Genomic DNA, 13,530 nt, shown 5'->3' on the forward strand with positions numbered 1-13,530 from the left:
AGGGTAAGTGCACCGGCATCACATTACTCAAATCTCACTGTGAGGATGAAGTTTCTCTGCTCTGTTACCTCTTCTCTATCATATACAGTAGGTGTCCTTAGCAATTACACTATGAGGGATGCACACAGCCAGACACAAGCCTTATGTAGTATTAAGGATTAATGTATACCACATAGGATTTATAAGTATAATAACAGGCATTTCCAGTCAGCTGCAACCTTTCTGCTACTGTTGGACTACAGTTCCCAGAATACTCTGGATCCTGGGTCTCTGGACCAGTTGATCCATAAACTGTAATACCAGGTAAAATGCCTAGTGTATAACTCTTGTTGAAATAAAACTCCCATGGTTGTGTTACAAGTCAAAGTTCTGAGAGTTGTGGTTCAGCCACCAAGAAAAATGTGGACCAGTGACTGAGGCTGCGTTTCCTGTACCAAAAGTGTGGGAGGGTTGTGGGTTGACCTACCTATAACTGCCACCCATACACATGCCTACACACATACACTGATACACATGCAGTAAAACATGATATAATTTCACTTGTTCAGCCAAGCGGGGATAAAGCAACACTAAACTACACAATCACGCAGTACCATAAACACGGACACCAAGCACAGACAGGTTACTTTGCACTGGGGTTACTTTGCACTGCAAACTTTCCTTCACTGAGATAAACAGGAACTATCATCAAAAATTAACCATTGCCATGGGGAACAGACAGGTATACATGCAACTGCTTTTACTTAAATCCAAAGCTATAGTATGTTCTAGACAGTTTTTCAAACTCCATTCCATTAGTACCTTTAATTAATTTCAAGCATTTTGCTGCCACATATTAGGGTTCCTAGGAAAAATGTGGCAGGAAAAACTACTGAAATTGCCCTTTGTGCTATCACCATTAGTATTCCAGACTGAGGGGGGGGGGGGGTAGGTGGTCTCTTAGTCAGGTTCAGTGACAATTCCCAGAATGGTATTGATTGTCTCATACAGTGTCATGTTCCCTGTGTTGGTACCAGTTAATAAGGGAAAAGTGGCCAAGTGGACAAGTCCCTGGGTTTGTTTACAGCAGGACTTGTATGACAGATAAATTGGCAGATACATTATATAGCTTCAAGAAGGGGTTGGATGGCTTCTTAGCAAGTGAGGGAATACAGGGTTATGGAAGATAGCAATTGATCCAGGGACTGGTCTGACTGCCATCTTGGAGTCAGGAAGGAATGCCCCCCCCCCCCCAAGGCAAATTAAAGAGGCTTCAGAAGGTTTTTTGCCTTCCTGTGGCTCAACTAGCAGTTAGGCCAGTTATATATAGTCATTAAGGTTGAACTTGATGGTCATGTGTCTTTTCTTTCAACCTAACTTCCTATGTTAAAGTGTTACTATGACATGGAATTTTATTAACTGTATATTAGACTTTTTTCTACTGTTTGGTTCAAATCTAAGGGTTTTTGAATGGCTTCTACAAAAGTTGAGGTCCTGGCATGAGCAAGGCACACAGGAAGTGCCACTGTCTGCATTTGCAGTGATAAGTGCATCCACCCATGGTAATTAAACAGGAATTTGGCTGCAACAATTTTCTATATTATTGCAATTATTTTTCCTAATAGAGGTGACATTAATCCACATGTGACTTAAATGTGATATATTTATTATTATTATTATTATTTATATAATTAAGGCAAGCTAAGCCTAACCTAAATAAGGGCTTGCTTTATTAGTATTATGGTGCAGCTTGTCACTGAGCACATACTGGTTACCAGTACCCTAGGGTGGTACACAGGTCATACATATCACTGTGACTCGAAAGAACCCAAAATAAATCACAGTTGAACAGTGACTGTAATAAGACGCCTTATTAAGGGACAGCAGCCCTATGCCATGATACTAAAACAAAAATTAGTTGGAGCCTTACCTACCCTTTTACAGATAATCATTGGCAACTTATATATACTGTGAAAAATATGGCTTATGTATGTGTTGCTGAGAAATAGCTATGGATGCTGGTATTACAGTACATATAGTTTTCATCCATTTAGATAGGGAGCTCAGTCTTTTGGTATGTCAGGGGGCCCTTTTCTATAACCCCAGGCCTGGGATTACATATCTAGTCGTGGTGATGATCTTGTTCTGCCAGTTCAAAACCGAACACGCCACCCATTCACACATTCATTGCAATGCTGATATTTTTAAATTTCCTTCCGAGAAAATATGAGGAAGTGGATATATTTTCACAATTACACAAGCACCAACATTGCAGATTGTGCAATTGCATTATTATATGCTGGCTTCTTTATTTTCTTATGGATTATATGGAAGAAAGAAAATCGAGGCCTGGATAATCCAGGTGCTGGAGGATTGAATGAACTCATTTTGGCAGGCTCTCCCATTTTTATCAAATCTGATATGTTCTGTTTCCAGAGTAGTTAGACTTTGCTATTGCTACAAAACAGCAGTGACTGCTTCCACTTGGCAAGGTTCACCCTTCTTGTTGATCCAAAGGCTTCACCCTTGGTGGCATTCCCCTCACTCTGAACTTGGGGGAAGGTGCATAGAGTCCCTAGGCTGGAGTGACAAGTGAGGTATCACAGGCCTTTCAAGGGCTCGTTATAACCAAGATAATCTTTGCCCAGTTTGGCCACCAAAATGTTTAGCAGACTTTGCACAGACTTTCTATGGCCCAACAGTGTTTTCCAGCCTTCTTAACTGACAGTGATACCCAAAACATGGGCAGACATCTGTTTTTTCAATATAACACAGTTCAGAAATATTTATACCATGGTCAAAAAAATTATACTATGGTCAAACAGATTAATGATCATTGTAGGCTCTTATAATCACACTAAATGCAAATATGGGTGCCAGTGCTTCCTACCAGGATAAACTGTTTACTTTTCATTTTGCAGCTGGAACAAGAGTCATTACTGACCTTTACAAGCTTTATATCCACTCTGCATTCTCAGTAATCCATTCTACCCACTCCCCTGGCACTCCTGACACACATGGCTCATGTAGATTAAATGCCCATTTACTGTATTCCACTCACATCAGAGAAAATTATTTCCAACCAAATTAACCAAATGTTTTTAGCCGGGTTTCTGAATACAGAGCCCTTATTGCCAACAGCAGCTGCATAGTCCCATTCAAACATATCCAGTATGTACGTAGTAAAAGGCACTTGTTCCATAACCTGTAGCATGTTGCTTCTTTGGCACATTATTATCTAATGCTTTGGAAGTTACAGGAAATGATCTATTACTGATTAACGTTATCATATCCTAATATTGATATTCATCTTACCCATCTGGTTCATGGTTAACTACGGGCTATAAAAATAAACTACCTTATGCTATCCCAGCAATGTTATTTCTTTAAACTATACCAATTTTATGATCTTGTGTAAATTCTGGAGGAAAATATCAAATTCTAAATCGTATTACTCATATATCCCATGCTTTACTGATAAGTTATTTCTGTTCATAGCAACTATTAGCCTTTATAAAAAGATATTTGTTCATTTATGGCAATGGTCAGCAAATACTATGGCAAATAACTTAATCTATTTTGTATCTTAAGTTTCAACCGAGGAACATGTTTAGAGCCATAGTCCATTAATATTTGGATATTTTATAATGGAGTCATTGTGGAAAGTTTACACCCTTCCTACCTCTAGCCATTGAGACCAGTATAATTTTGCAGAAACATATTTGCTGCATAATAAATGTCCAACTTTTATTGGATTCATTAACAGGAATGTGTTTTTGTAAACCAGATCTTAACCCAAAAACTTTTGAATAGTATTCTAAGCAACTTGCAAATGTACTTAAAATTAAAAGCAGTCTGTTGCCTGACCCTTTATGTTGTCTGACAATTGAATATGACTCTTGAAGCAATGTAGCAGATGTCAGCTGATTAAATTACTTTTATAAGGTGCATCAGAATTGTAGCTTCCTCCCACCTTACTACCTGCCCACTAGTTCCCATTCCTTCCAAACGTCTCTGCAATGCTAATCCCTGTCTAATCAAAGTCTTAAAGGACAAGGAAAGGCAAAGTCACTTGGGGGTGCCAAAATGTTAGGCACCCCCAAGTGACTTTAATCGCTTACCTTGTACCCCGGGCTGGTGCCCCTGTTAGGAGAAAACAGCACCAGCCCGGGGTACCTGTAGCGGAGCGCTTCCTCCTTCCGGCTTTGTTTTGGAAGGACTAAAGACAGTAGAGTGAAAAGCCGACTTCTCTGTGAATGGTTGGCTTTTTCACTCTACTGCGCATGCGCGCGCACGGAACCAGGAAGGAGGAAGCGCTACAGCTACCCCAGACTGGTGCTGTTCTCTCCGTACAGGGGCACCAGCCCGGGGTAAAAGGTAAGCGATTAAAGTCACTTGGGGGTGCCTAACATTTTGGCACTCATCTATTTAATCTTTCTCTCTCTACTGGAATTTTTCCCTTCCATCTAAAACATGCACTTGTCACCCCCATTCTGAGAAACACCCTCTCTTGATTCCTCGAATATTGGGAACCTCCGAACTATCTCTCTGCTCCCTTCCATCTTATAACTACTTGAGTCTCTAGTTTACAACAGACTAACACTATTCCTCTCTGACAATAACCTGCTGGACCCCCTACAATCTGGCTTTAGCCAACAATACTCCAAAGAAACTGCTCTAACCTGACTAACTAATGACCTCTTATCTGCTAAAGCCAACCACTTCTCACTACTAATACTTCTTGATCTCTCAGCTGCTTTTGACACTGTGGATCACCCTCTCCTTCTCCAGTCCCTCCACTCTCTTGGCCTTTGTGACACTGCCCTGTGCTGGTTTTCATCTTACCTCTCAGATCACTTTTAGTGTCTCCTACAATGGACCATCATCTTCTCCTTACCTCTTTCTGTTGGGGTTCCTCAAAATGTTGAGGGCCCCTTATTTTTTTCTCTCTATACTTTCTTCCTTTGCAAACTAATCAACTCATATGGTTTTGAATACCACCTCTACACTGATGATACTCCTCTCCTAACAATTCTCAGTATTGTCTATGGCAGTGCTGTCCAACTTCTGTGGTACCGAGGGCCGGAATTTTTCCGACCTACGTGGTAGAGGGCCGATAATGGAAGCCAGTTTTGACCACTCCCCTTTTTGAAACCGCACCCACTTGAAACCACACCCATGTTATCACATGACCATACCCATATTAATGGTTGTAGTACAGCAAATACCTGCCATACTCTGCCTGCCCTACCCTGCCTGTGTGTGCCATACTCTGCCTTCCCTACCCTGCCTGTGTGTGCCATACTTTGCCTTCCCTACCCTGCCTGTGTGTGCCATACTCTGCCTGCCCTACCCTGCCTGCGCCATACTCTGCCTTCCCTACCCTGCCTGCATGTGCCATACTCTGCCTTCCCTACCCTGCCTGTGTGTGCCATACTCTGCCTTCCCTACCCTGCCTGTGTGTGCCATACTCTGCCTTCCCTACCCTGCCTGTGTGTGCCATACTCTGCCTTCCCTACCCTGCCTGTGTGTGCCATACTCTGCCTTCCCTACCCTGCCTGTGTGTGCCATACTCTGCCTTCCCTACCCTGCCTGTGTGTGCCATACTCTGCCTTCCCTACCCTGCCTGTGTGTGCCATACTCTGCCTTCCCTACCCTGCCTGTGTGTGCCATACTCTGCCTGCCCTACCCTGCCTGTGTGTGCCATACTCTGCCTTCCCTACCCTGCCTGTGTGTGCCATACTCTGTCTTCCCTACCCTGCCTGTGTGTGCCATACTCTGCCTTCCCTACCCTGCCTGTGTGTGCCATACTCTGCCTTCCCTACCCTGCATGTGTGTGCCATACTCTCTCTGCCCTGTATGGCACACACAGGCAGCATACAGTGACACAATGTTGGCACTGCTCCTACAGTCTGCACAATAACTATATATTAAAAAAAAAAAAACTTTTTAATTGCAGTACCACCTCAGTTCTTTTTGTAGTGTGCAGGGTTTATTTGTGGGTTTCTACTGCTGTCTGAGGTGTGAACAGGTAAACAATGTGGGTGATTACAGCCTGAGCCTGAGGTGTGAACACTGCAGGGGTTAAACAATGCAGGTATTAAAAGGTGTGAACAACACAGTGGATTAAATTTTTAAACAATACAGAGGGATTACAGCCTGAATCTGAGGTGTGAGCCATGCAGGGGGCCAGTTAATCTCAGTACTGATACCATTTAAAGCTTACATAAGAGTAAGCCATCAAAGCAGCCAGGCAGGTGGGGGGCCACACAGAGGGGGGTCGCGGGCCGCATGCGGCCCGCGGGCCGCCAGTTGGACAGCACTGGTCTATGGCATTGTATTTTCTGGTGTTTTGTAGCCGCAACAAGTAGCTGGCTACAAGTAGCACTGTATCTCATGAATTGGTTCTATTTTCCTCATACAATACCACAAACATCCCAGAGGTATCTATTAGGGCTGTGGCAGACGGGGAGATTAGTCGCCCGCAACAAATCTCCCTTGTTGCAGGCGACTAATCTATCCAATATGCCATCCTATGGGCTTGAATGTAAATCGCCGGTGGGATGGCATATGCAGCGCTTGCAACAAGGGAGATTTGACGCGGGCGACTAATCTCCCCGTCTACCATGGCCCTTAGGGTGAAGACACACGGAGATACTAGCAGCAGCTACTTGTCGTGGCTACTAAAATAGACAATCATCTACTGATAATTGTCTCTACTTGTGTTTTATAAGAGGCAATTCTCAGTATTGTCTATGGCAGCGAATTTCTGGCGTTTAGTAGCCATGAAAAAGTTATCCTTGGTTCTGCCCTGTTCTTCACTCCTCATGTCCAGTCACTTATCAAATCATGTCACGTTTACTTAAAAATATTTCCAAAATACGAACATACGAACATTTATCACCCAAGTTGCCGCCAAAATAATTTTTCAATCTCTCATTATATAACTCCTGAATGTCTGTAATGCTATATTAATTGGCCTTCCCCTCCAAACACTGTCCCCTCTCCAGTCTGCTGCCAGGCTCATACTCCTCTCCAACTGTTCATCCAGAGCAGTTCACAGCTCTGCCACACCCTACATCGTTGAACTTATCTCTGAATATTCGCCAAACCGCTTGTTACTCTCCCCTTCTGACCTGCTCACCCACACCTTTCTCATTACCTTCTCACACACTCACATTCAAGACTTTGCAAGGGCTGTGCCCCTTCTCTGGAATTTGCTCCCACAATCTGTCCAACTTTCTCCCAATCTTTTTTTCTTCAAATTTTTACTTAAAACTCATTTATTTAGAGACGCTTACACTGATTTAGTTTAGAATAACTTCAGTGTGCTGGTAAATGCAATACCCTGTGCTACAGCTCTCACCTTGCTTTATTATGATCTTGCCCATTCCCACACCTTGTGTCTCAACCCTTTCTCCTTATAAATTGTAAGCTCTTTTGGGCAGGGCCCTCTTCACCTCTTGCAACTGGTATTGGCTGCTTTGTTTGTAATTCTGTATGTCCAATGTATAAACGTACTTATTGTACAGTACTGCAGAACATCACTTTATAAAATATATCACTTTATAAATATATGTTAATAATAATAACCAGAGAACAGTAAGGGATAAATACTTCTTTCAATTGCAATTATATTTAATTAGAAACCATTGAAAGTTTGTAATTACTGCATATAGAAAGCTGATTACAACTGCATTTTCTTGTAGAAAGACAGAGTTTTGCTATTATAAAGTCTTGCGTATTGGTGCAAAAGCAGTGTGAGAAATAGCCAACACCTTGAAAAAAATCTATATTTTTTAGCAGGAAAACAGCAGTTTAAATGACCCAGTATGATCCCACTCTGCAAATGCAAACCATAAATCACACAGCTTCTGCTATGACTATTATGCACTTATGCACTATGGGACTGATATTTTTGTCTTATCATATTCAGTATGTGGCCCAGTTAACTCTTTTCCTTTGCAGCTTTAGCCCCATATATATAGTTATATTTTTTTGTGTGTTTTTATTGGCGTATACAATATATGTATTATCAGGTTACGTTAGTGCATATGCACACACACAGTACAATATGGCTTTCCATCTCTCCACTTTGTCGCTGTGATTCCCACCCATAGATTCAAAGCTTGAAGGGTAATTTCTTGCTGAGAAATCTTGTAGAGTAGATTTTAGATCAGCTTTGAATATTATTACTATAGCTAGCAAAATGAAAGCGTAGTTCACCTTTAAATTTACTTTACGTATGATGTAGACTGATATTATAAGATAATTTGCAATTGGTCTTTATTTCTCATTATCTAATCTGTTGTTCAGCAGCTCTCCAGTTTGAAACAGCATTTCTTTTGTTGCTAGGCTCAGATTTACCCGAGCAACCAGGCAGTGATATCAGTGAAAAGGACAGGGCCCAAGTAATAATACCAATAAAACAACATTAAAATCTCAGCTTGATAGAACAATAGTGTTTTGACTTCTGGGACAGTGAACGCCCATTTGAAATCTGGAGGCAAAACAGGACGGCAATACTATAGAAACCTGTAAAAATAAATAAATAAAGACAAAAAGCTCTGTAGAAAAGGAAATTCTGTAACATACTAAAAGTTAACTTAAAGGTAAAGCCCCACTTTCACCAGGCTAAGTTGGTAACTGTGCACACTTTACAGGGTGCAAGGGTTTAAGCTAATGCCACATGGGGCAAATTATGTAGATAAGTGCAGACCAAGAATCTGACCCTGCGCTTTAAAAATCTGAAAGGCACAGCAGGAACTTGCCCGTCTCTGAGGCTGGTTCTACATAGCTGCTGTGATTTAGTGACAAAATTAAAGGGACCCACCACTGGAAACTAATATATGCATAATAAAGTGAATTCTATGCAACTTAAAGTTGTCACAACTTTTCTAAGACTTTTCCCAAGTGGACTTTTTCATTTCAGATTTTTTGGTGAATGCCAGACATTCATGGAAACGAGTTTATTTGAATTTTAAAATAAAAAATTTAGAAACATTTTTGTAAATCTGCCCCAAAGTATGTTATAGAATGGCCAGTACTTAGCAGCTTTTCAAGTGGTCGTGATTTTTTATTTTTTTATAGTTTATGAATTGTTTGATTTCCACTTCTGACTTTTTCAGAAGGGGGTCACTGACCCTGGCAGCCAAAAAACGATTCTTTTGAGCCTACAATTTCATTTTTATTGTTACTTTTTATTATTTCTAAAACCAAAAATAACAAAGACCAATTGCAGAATGTTTTAGAATAGCACTCTCAACAACATACTAAAAGTTAATTTAAAGGTGAACAACCCCTTTAATTATGTCTAATGGGTTTGAAGTTATGTGTACATGCAGTTGCATTTAAAAGCATTATTTTGCAATAAATGTATAGCAAAAAGTTTTATTAGAATGAGATTTATTTACTTTGTTCAAAAAACAGTTTTTGTGTGGCGACCCCTTTATAACGACTCGTAGAGGCCTGTTTGTAACCAAAGCATAGCTACAAATTATGGCAACATGGAAGTAAGTACAAGTACAAACATATCCAAAGGGCAGGAATAGATAGAAATTCACGTGCACACTCCTGTGCTCATATTTCTTACTGAAAGAGCCAAAGTGAAATTGTATCAAGTTAACAGTGTTTTGGTCTTCACTTGAGACCTTTGTCAAGATAAATTGGAACATTTTATTAGATGTCTGTATATCTGTTTATAAGGATATGTTGGCTTGCATGCTTGGGTTTTAATAATCTTCTCAAGAAATGTGATATTTCAGTACACTTGTTTGAAACCTGCTTTTGTTGGTTTTACTATTGGATAAGTGAACGATTAGTGAATTGTTTAGTTAAGTGCGAGCAGAGATTTATGGCCTGAGAGCAAACACACTGCACAGGGGACTGAATGACACCTGATGGATGTTCCTGCCAATCTTACCGGTCCAAGGTTTAGTTCAGCATTATCAGTTTTTTATTAAACGAAGATTTTAGCCTGTTTACTCTCGGTAGGAATGATTCATTGCAGACAGAGGATAATGATGCCAGAATCTGTTCATGCATCCACTGATTTGCTTTGGCCAATTAACTCCGCATGTATGAGGCCCAGAGGATGCAAAGCTAAAAGCTGGGTATACATACAATTATTTGGCTTGCCCAGAGAACAGTCAAGCTGACCATACTCACACCAATAATATCATATGAGACATGTATTATGGATATTGGTCGGTTCAGGAATTGGGCAGGTTTGAAAACGTCTTCATGTCAGGCAGTGAATGGTGCATCGGCTGTTGAGGATGAGAAGAGGAGCCATAGCTCCTTTCATCTCTTACTGTTCCAGTTGTTTATTCTTTTTGCATTAATGAATGGGGCAATAGAAAGACAGCCATCATACACTCACAATTCATTCAGCCAGTTGGACAGTCCTCCCAGAGTATGCCCAATTGGCCATCACCATTTTGGTCTGTGAGCCAGTTGACTGCAGAGCCTGAATCTAGGCCTGTAAGTGGTAGCCTTATTCAGAGAGATTGGTATGTTACAATAAAATAAATGATGTTGAGGTCACAGAGTCTTTACTTTGCTGAGCTGGTATCTGGTAGGTGCATTTGTGTTTTATTGCCACTCATGAGATCATCTTATTGATTCCTGAGTCACAGAACTCAACAACCTGTTCCTGTTTACATGTGATAACTTGCTATATAGCGCATGTTCAGGGTAAACGTGTTAATTGTTTCTTAATAACGTTAAACTTTTTAGTCCCTTCCACCTCACTGCCCTCAGAGTTCTGGAAAATTGCCAACAAAAGGTACCCTTTGTACCCACACACACGGTAATAGAATTCATTGTGTTAGTCATAAAACAGAGCAATCACATTAGAATTATATGGAGCATACAAACTGGCAAGCAGTATGGCATCCCCACTTGTAATCTTATGCAACAAAATTGTTGTTTTATATTACAAGCATTATATCATGTATTTTCTGACTTGATTTTAGAAGTAGCAAAGTTCAGTTTATATCATGAGACTGACTACATTTTCTGCCGACTGTGTCTGATTGACCAAAATCAGCAGTATCAAATTCAAAGTGTACAAACGGTTAATATCTTGAATGCCATAGAGCTCAATGAGCCTCACAAAGGATCTGCTTTTGGGTAGAAAGAACTTTATTATGTACATATTTGACACAAAAGCATATGCTCACTTGTGCAACACTGAGTGGATCTATATAAGGGGTCTCTTCCTCAGGATCTCACTATAGGAACCTTGTCTCACTATAGGAACCTAGGCAGCATTGTCACAAGCTTTGTTATTGTGCCAGTGATATGTGGTTCATCCTGCACCCTGTGCTCCCACCGCTTGACTCCCCTCTGTCGAGTACAGCTAGTGCCAGACCCAGATGACCCAGGAAGGGCAATGAAAGTAGCTGGTTTAACTATGAGCTGATGTCTATCCAGTCTGGTAATGTATATTTTCAGTAAATAAATGGCCTGCTCAGTTCTTACCAGTTTATACTAAATCCACAAAGACGTAGCAAAGGAAAACAGCAATGTCACACTTCACATGCTTTCAACAGGGGATGAACACCTTTTCTCACAAATGTATTGTAATATAGCCAAGAAAAACTCCTTCTGTAGTTTTTGTGTCCATTTCTGTACCTTGGGGGCCGTTAACTAACCATCAGATTTTTTTTCCGATTTGGATTTTTGGCACTAAAAGTCACGGAAAAAAGTTGTGTCTTTTTCCAGATTTACTATGCAGAAAAAATGGCTTAAAATCCAAATTCAACAATTCAGCAGCTAAAAGCTGCCAAGATCATGTAAAAGTCAATGGCAGATGTCCCTCTCCTTGAAAGATCCTTCTTTTGCCCAATACTTTATTGGTGTTGGATTTTAGATGCTGGTTTTTGGTGACAATTCGAAAAATTTGAGTTTTCATAACAACAATTTGAAAAAGTTGCAGTTTTGGCTTACTCAAGCACAGACTTTTTTAGTTCAGATTTTTTTGTAAATGTCAAGTTGGGTGCAACCAGCACCTGTTTACTGTTAACAACTGCACAAATCTTTGTGCCTATTCCAAAATTTTTCCAAAATTAGGGTCCCTTCCCCCACCCCACTTTAGTAAATGAGCCCTACTAATATGCATACGAGGTCGCCAAGCGACCGGATCTTCCCCCAATATCCCCACCTACTGGTGGGAGATATTGGGCTAATTTGGCCGTTTGGCCCTGGGGCCAAACGATCAAATTAAAGCTACGGGTATAAGCGTCTGTCAGTTTCGGGGACTGCATCAATAAACCGATGCGGTCCCAGTTACGACTAATATTCAAACCTGTCCCATCGAGATCTGGATGATTTTAAACCAGATGTCGGTCAGGCAGGCTCGTCGTTAGCGGCCATACACGGTCTAAGGGAACGATATTGGCAGCTAGAATCGGCCACCTTGAGGGTGAAGGCACACGGAGATACTTAGTAGCAGCTACTCGTCATGGCTACTAAATGCCAGAAAATACCCTGCCATAGAGAATACTGAGACTTGCCTCTGCTAAAACACGCATAGAGACAATTATCAGTAAATGGTCAGCATTGTTTATTTTAGTAGCCATGACAAGTAGCTGCTCCGTGTGTCTTTACCCTAAAGCATTTCTATCTGAAACAGCCAAATGCTCTGGGTAAAGTTTGGGTAGAATCGTATTTGCTCTCCTGGAAGTCCAGGGTGATAGATAGGCTAGATTTTCTTAGTTTCCTAGATTATTCTTGGAGGAGTAGCAGTATGGCTTATACAAGTGTATTTTAGTACACTCAGAATCTTATTAATGGGTGAGGGAAATGTCCCAGTACTTTGTAATTAAATATTTTACTCACAAACTGTCTGTAAAGCATTAGACAGTTATATTCTGTATGTGAGCTATTGTTGTGACAGCTCTGCTGAAGGCATTGCATTAAGCAGCTTCTGAAATTAACTGAATATTCAGTGTTAAGGAAAACAAACAGTTTTGTTTGGTGGATCCCTGTCAGGATTTCTTGTACCTTCCCATCCTAAAAATGCCTAGCCCTGTAAGCACAATATAATGCAGAACCTGAAACTAGAGTAAAGGTCACCGACCAGCCAAACCGATGAACCGCACTCACTAGTTAGCTAAAGTGTCAACAAGGAAAGGAAAAAAATATAACGTCCAACTGACAGAGCTCTTCCTTTAGGCATATACTGTTTTATAAGGCAAAATGGATTTGCCCGTGATTGTATAACACATGGCTGCACCTGTAACACTGTGTCTGGCTTTTGCACTGCAATAATAAGTGTAAGGTGTATGGAACAGCGGGGGATTTCCAGGGTGTAAGTTTGAGGGCACACAGGGCGTAGATGGATATATCAGCTTCTGGGGCATATTTATTATAGGGTGATGTTGCCCATAGCAAACAATGAGATCTTTGCTTTTCTAACTTGTAGGTGACCATTCAAACTTAATTGCTGATTGGTTGCTATGGGCAACACCACCAGTAATGTTGGCTTACACACTGGAACATATAAGCCCCTCTGTGTGTAGTTGTACACACACAAAGTGACATAGA

At 40.9% G+C, this 13,530-nt stretch overlaps 1 protein-coding gene across 1 annotated transcript in view; it reads left to right on the forward strand.

The window, feature by feature from the left end:
- The window catches only part of sptlc3 (serine palmitoyltransferase, long chain base subunit 3), a 74,622-nt gene that overhangs the window by 733 nt on the left and 60,359 nt on the right, over positions 1–13,530 (forward strand). The gene's annotated exons all lie outside the window — the stretch shown is intronic.

Source organism: Xenopus tropicalis, chromosome 5 (assembly GCF_000004195.4).
Source record: "Xenopus tropicalis strain Nigerian chromosome 5, UCB_Xtro_10.0, whole genome shotgun sequence".
NCBI classification, from domain to species: Eukaryota; Metazoa; Chordata; class Amphibia; order Anura; family Pipidae; genus Xenopus; species Xenopus tropicalis.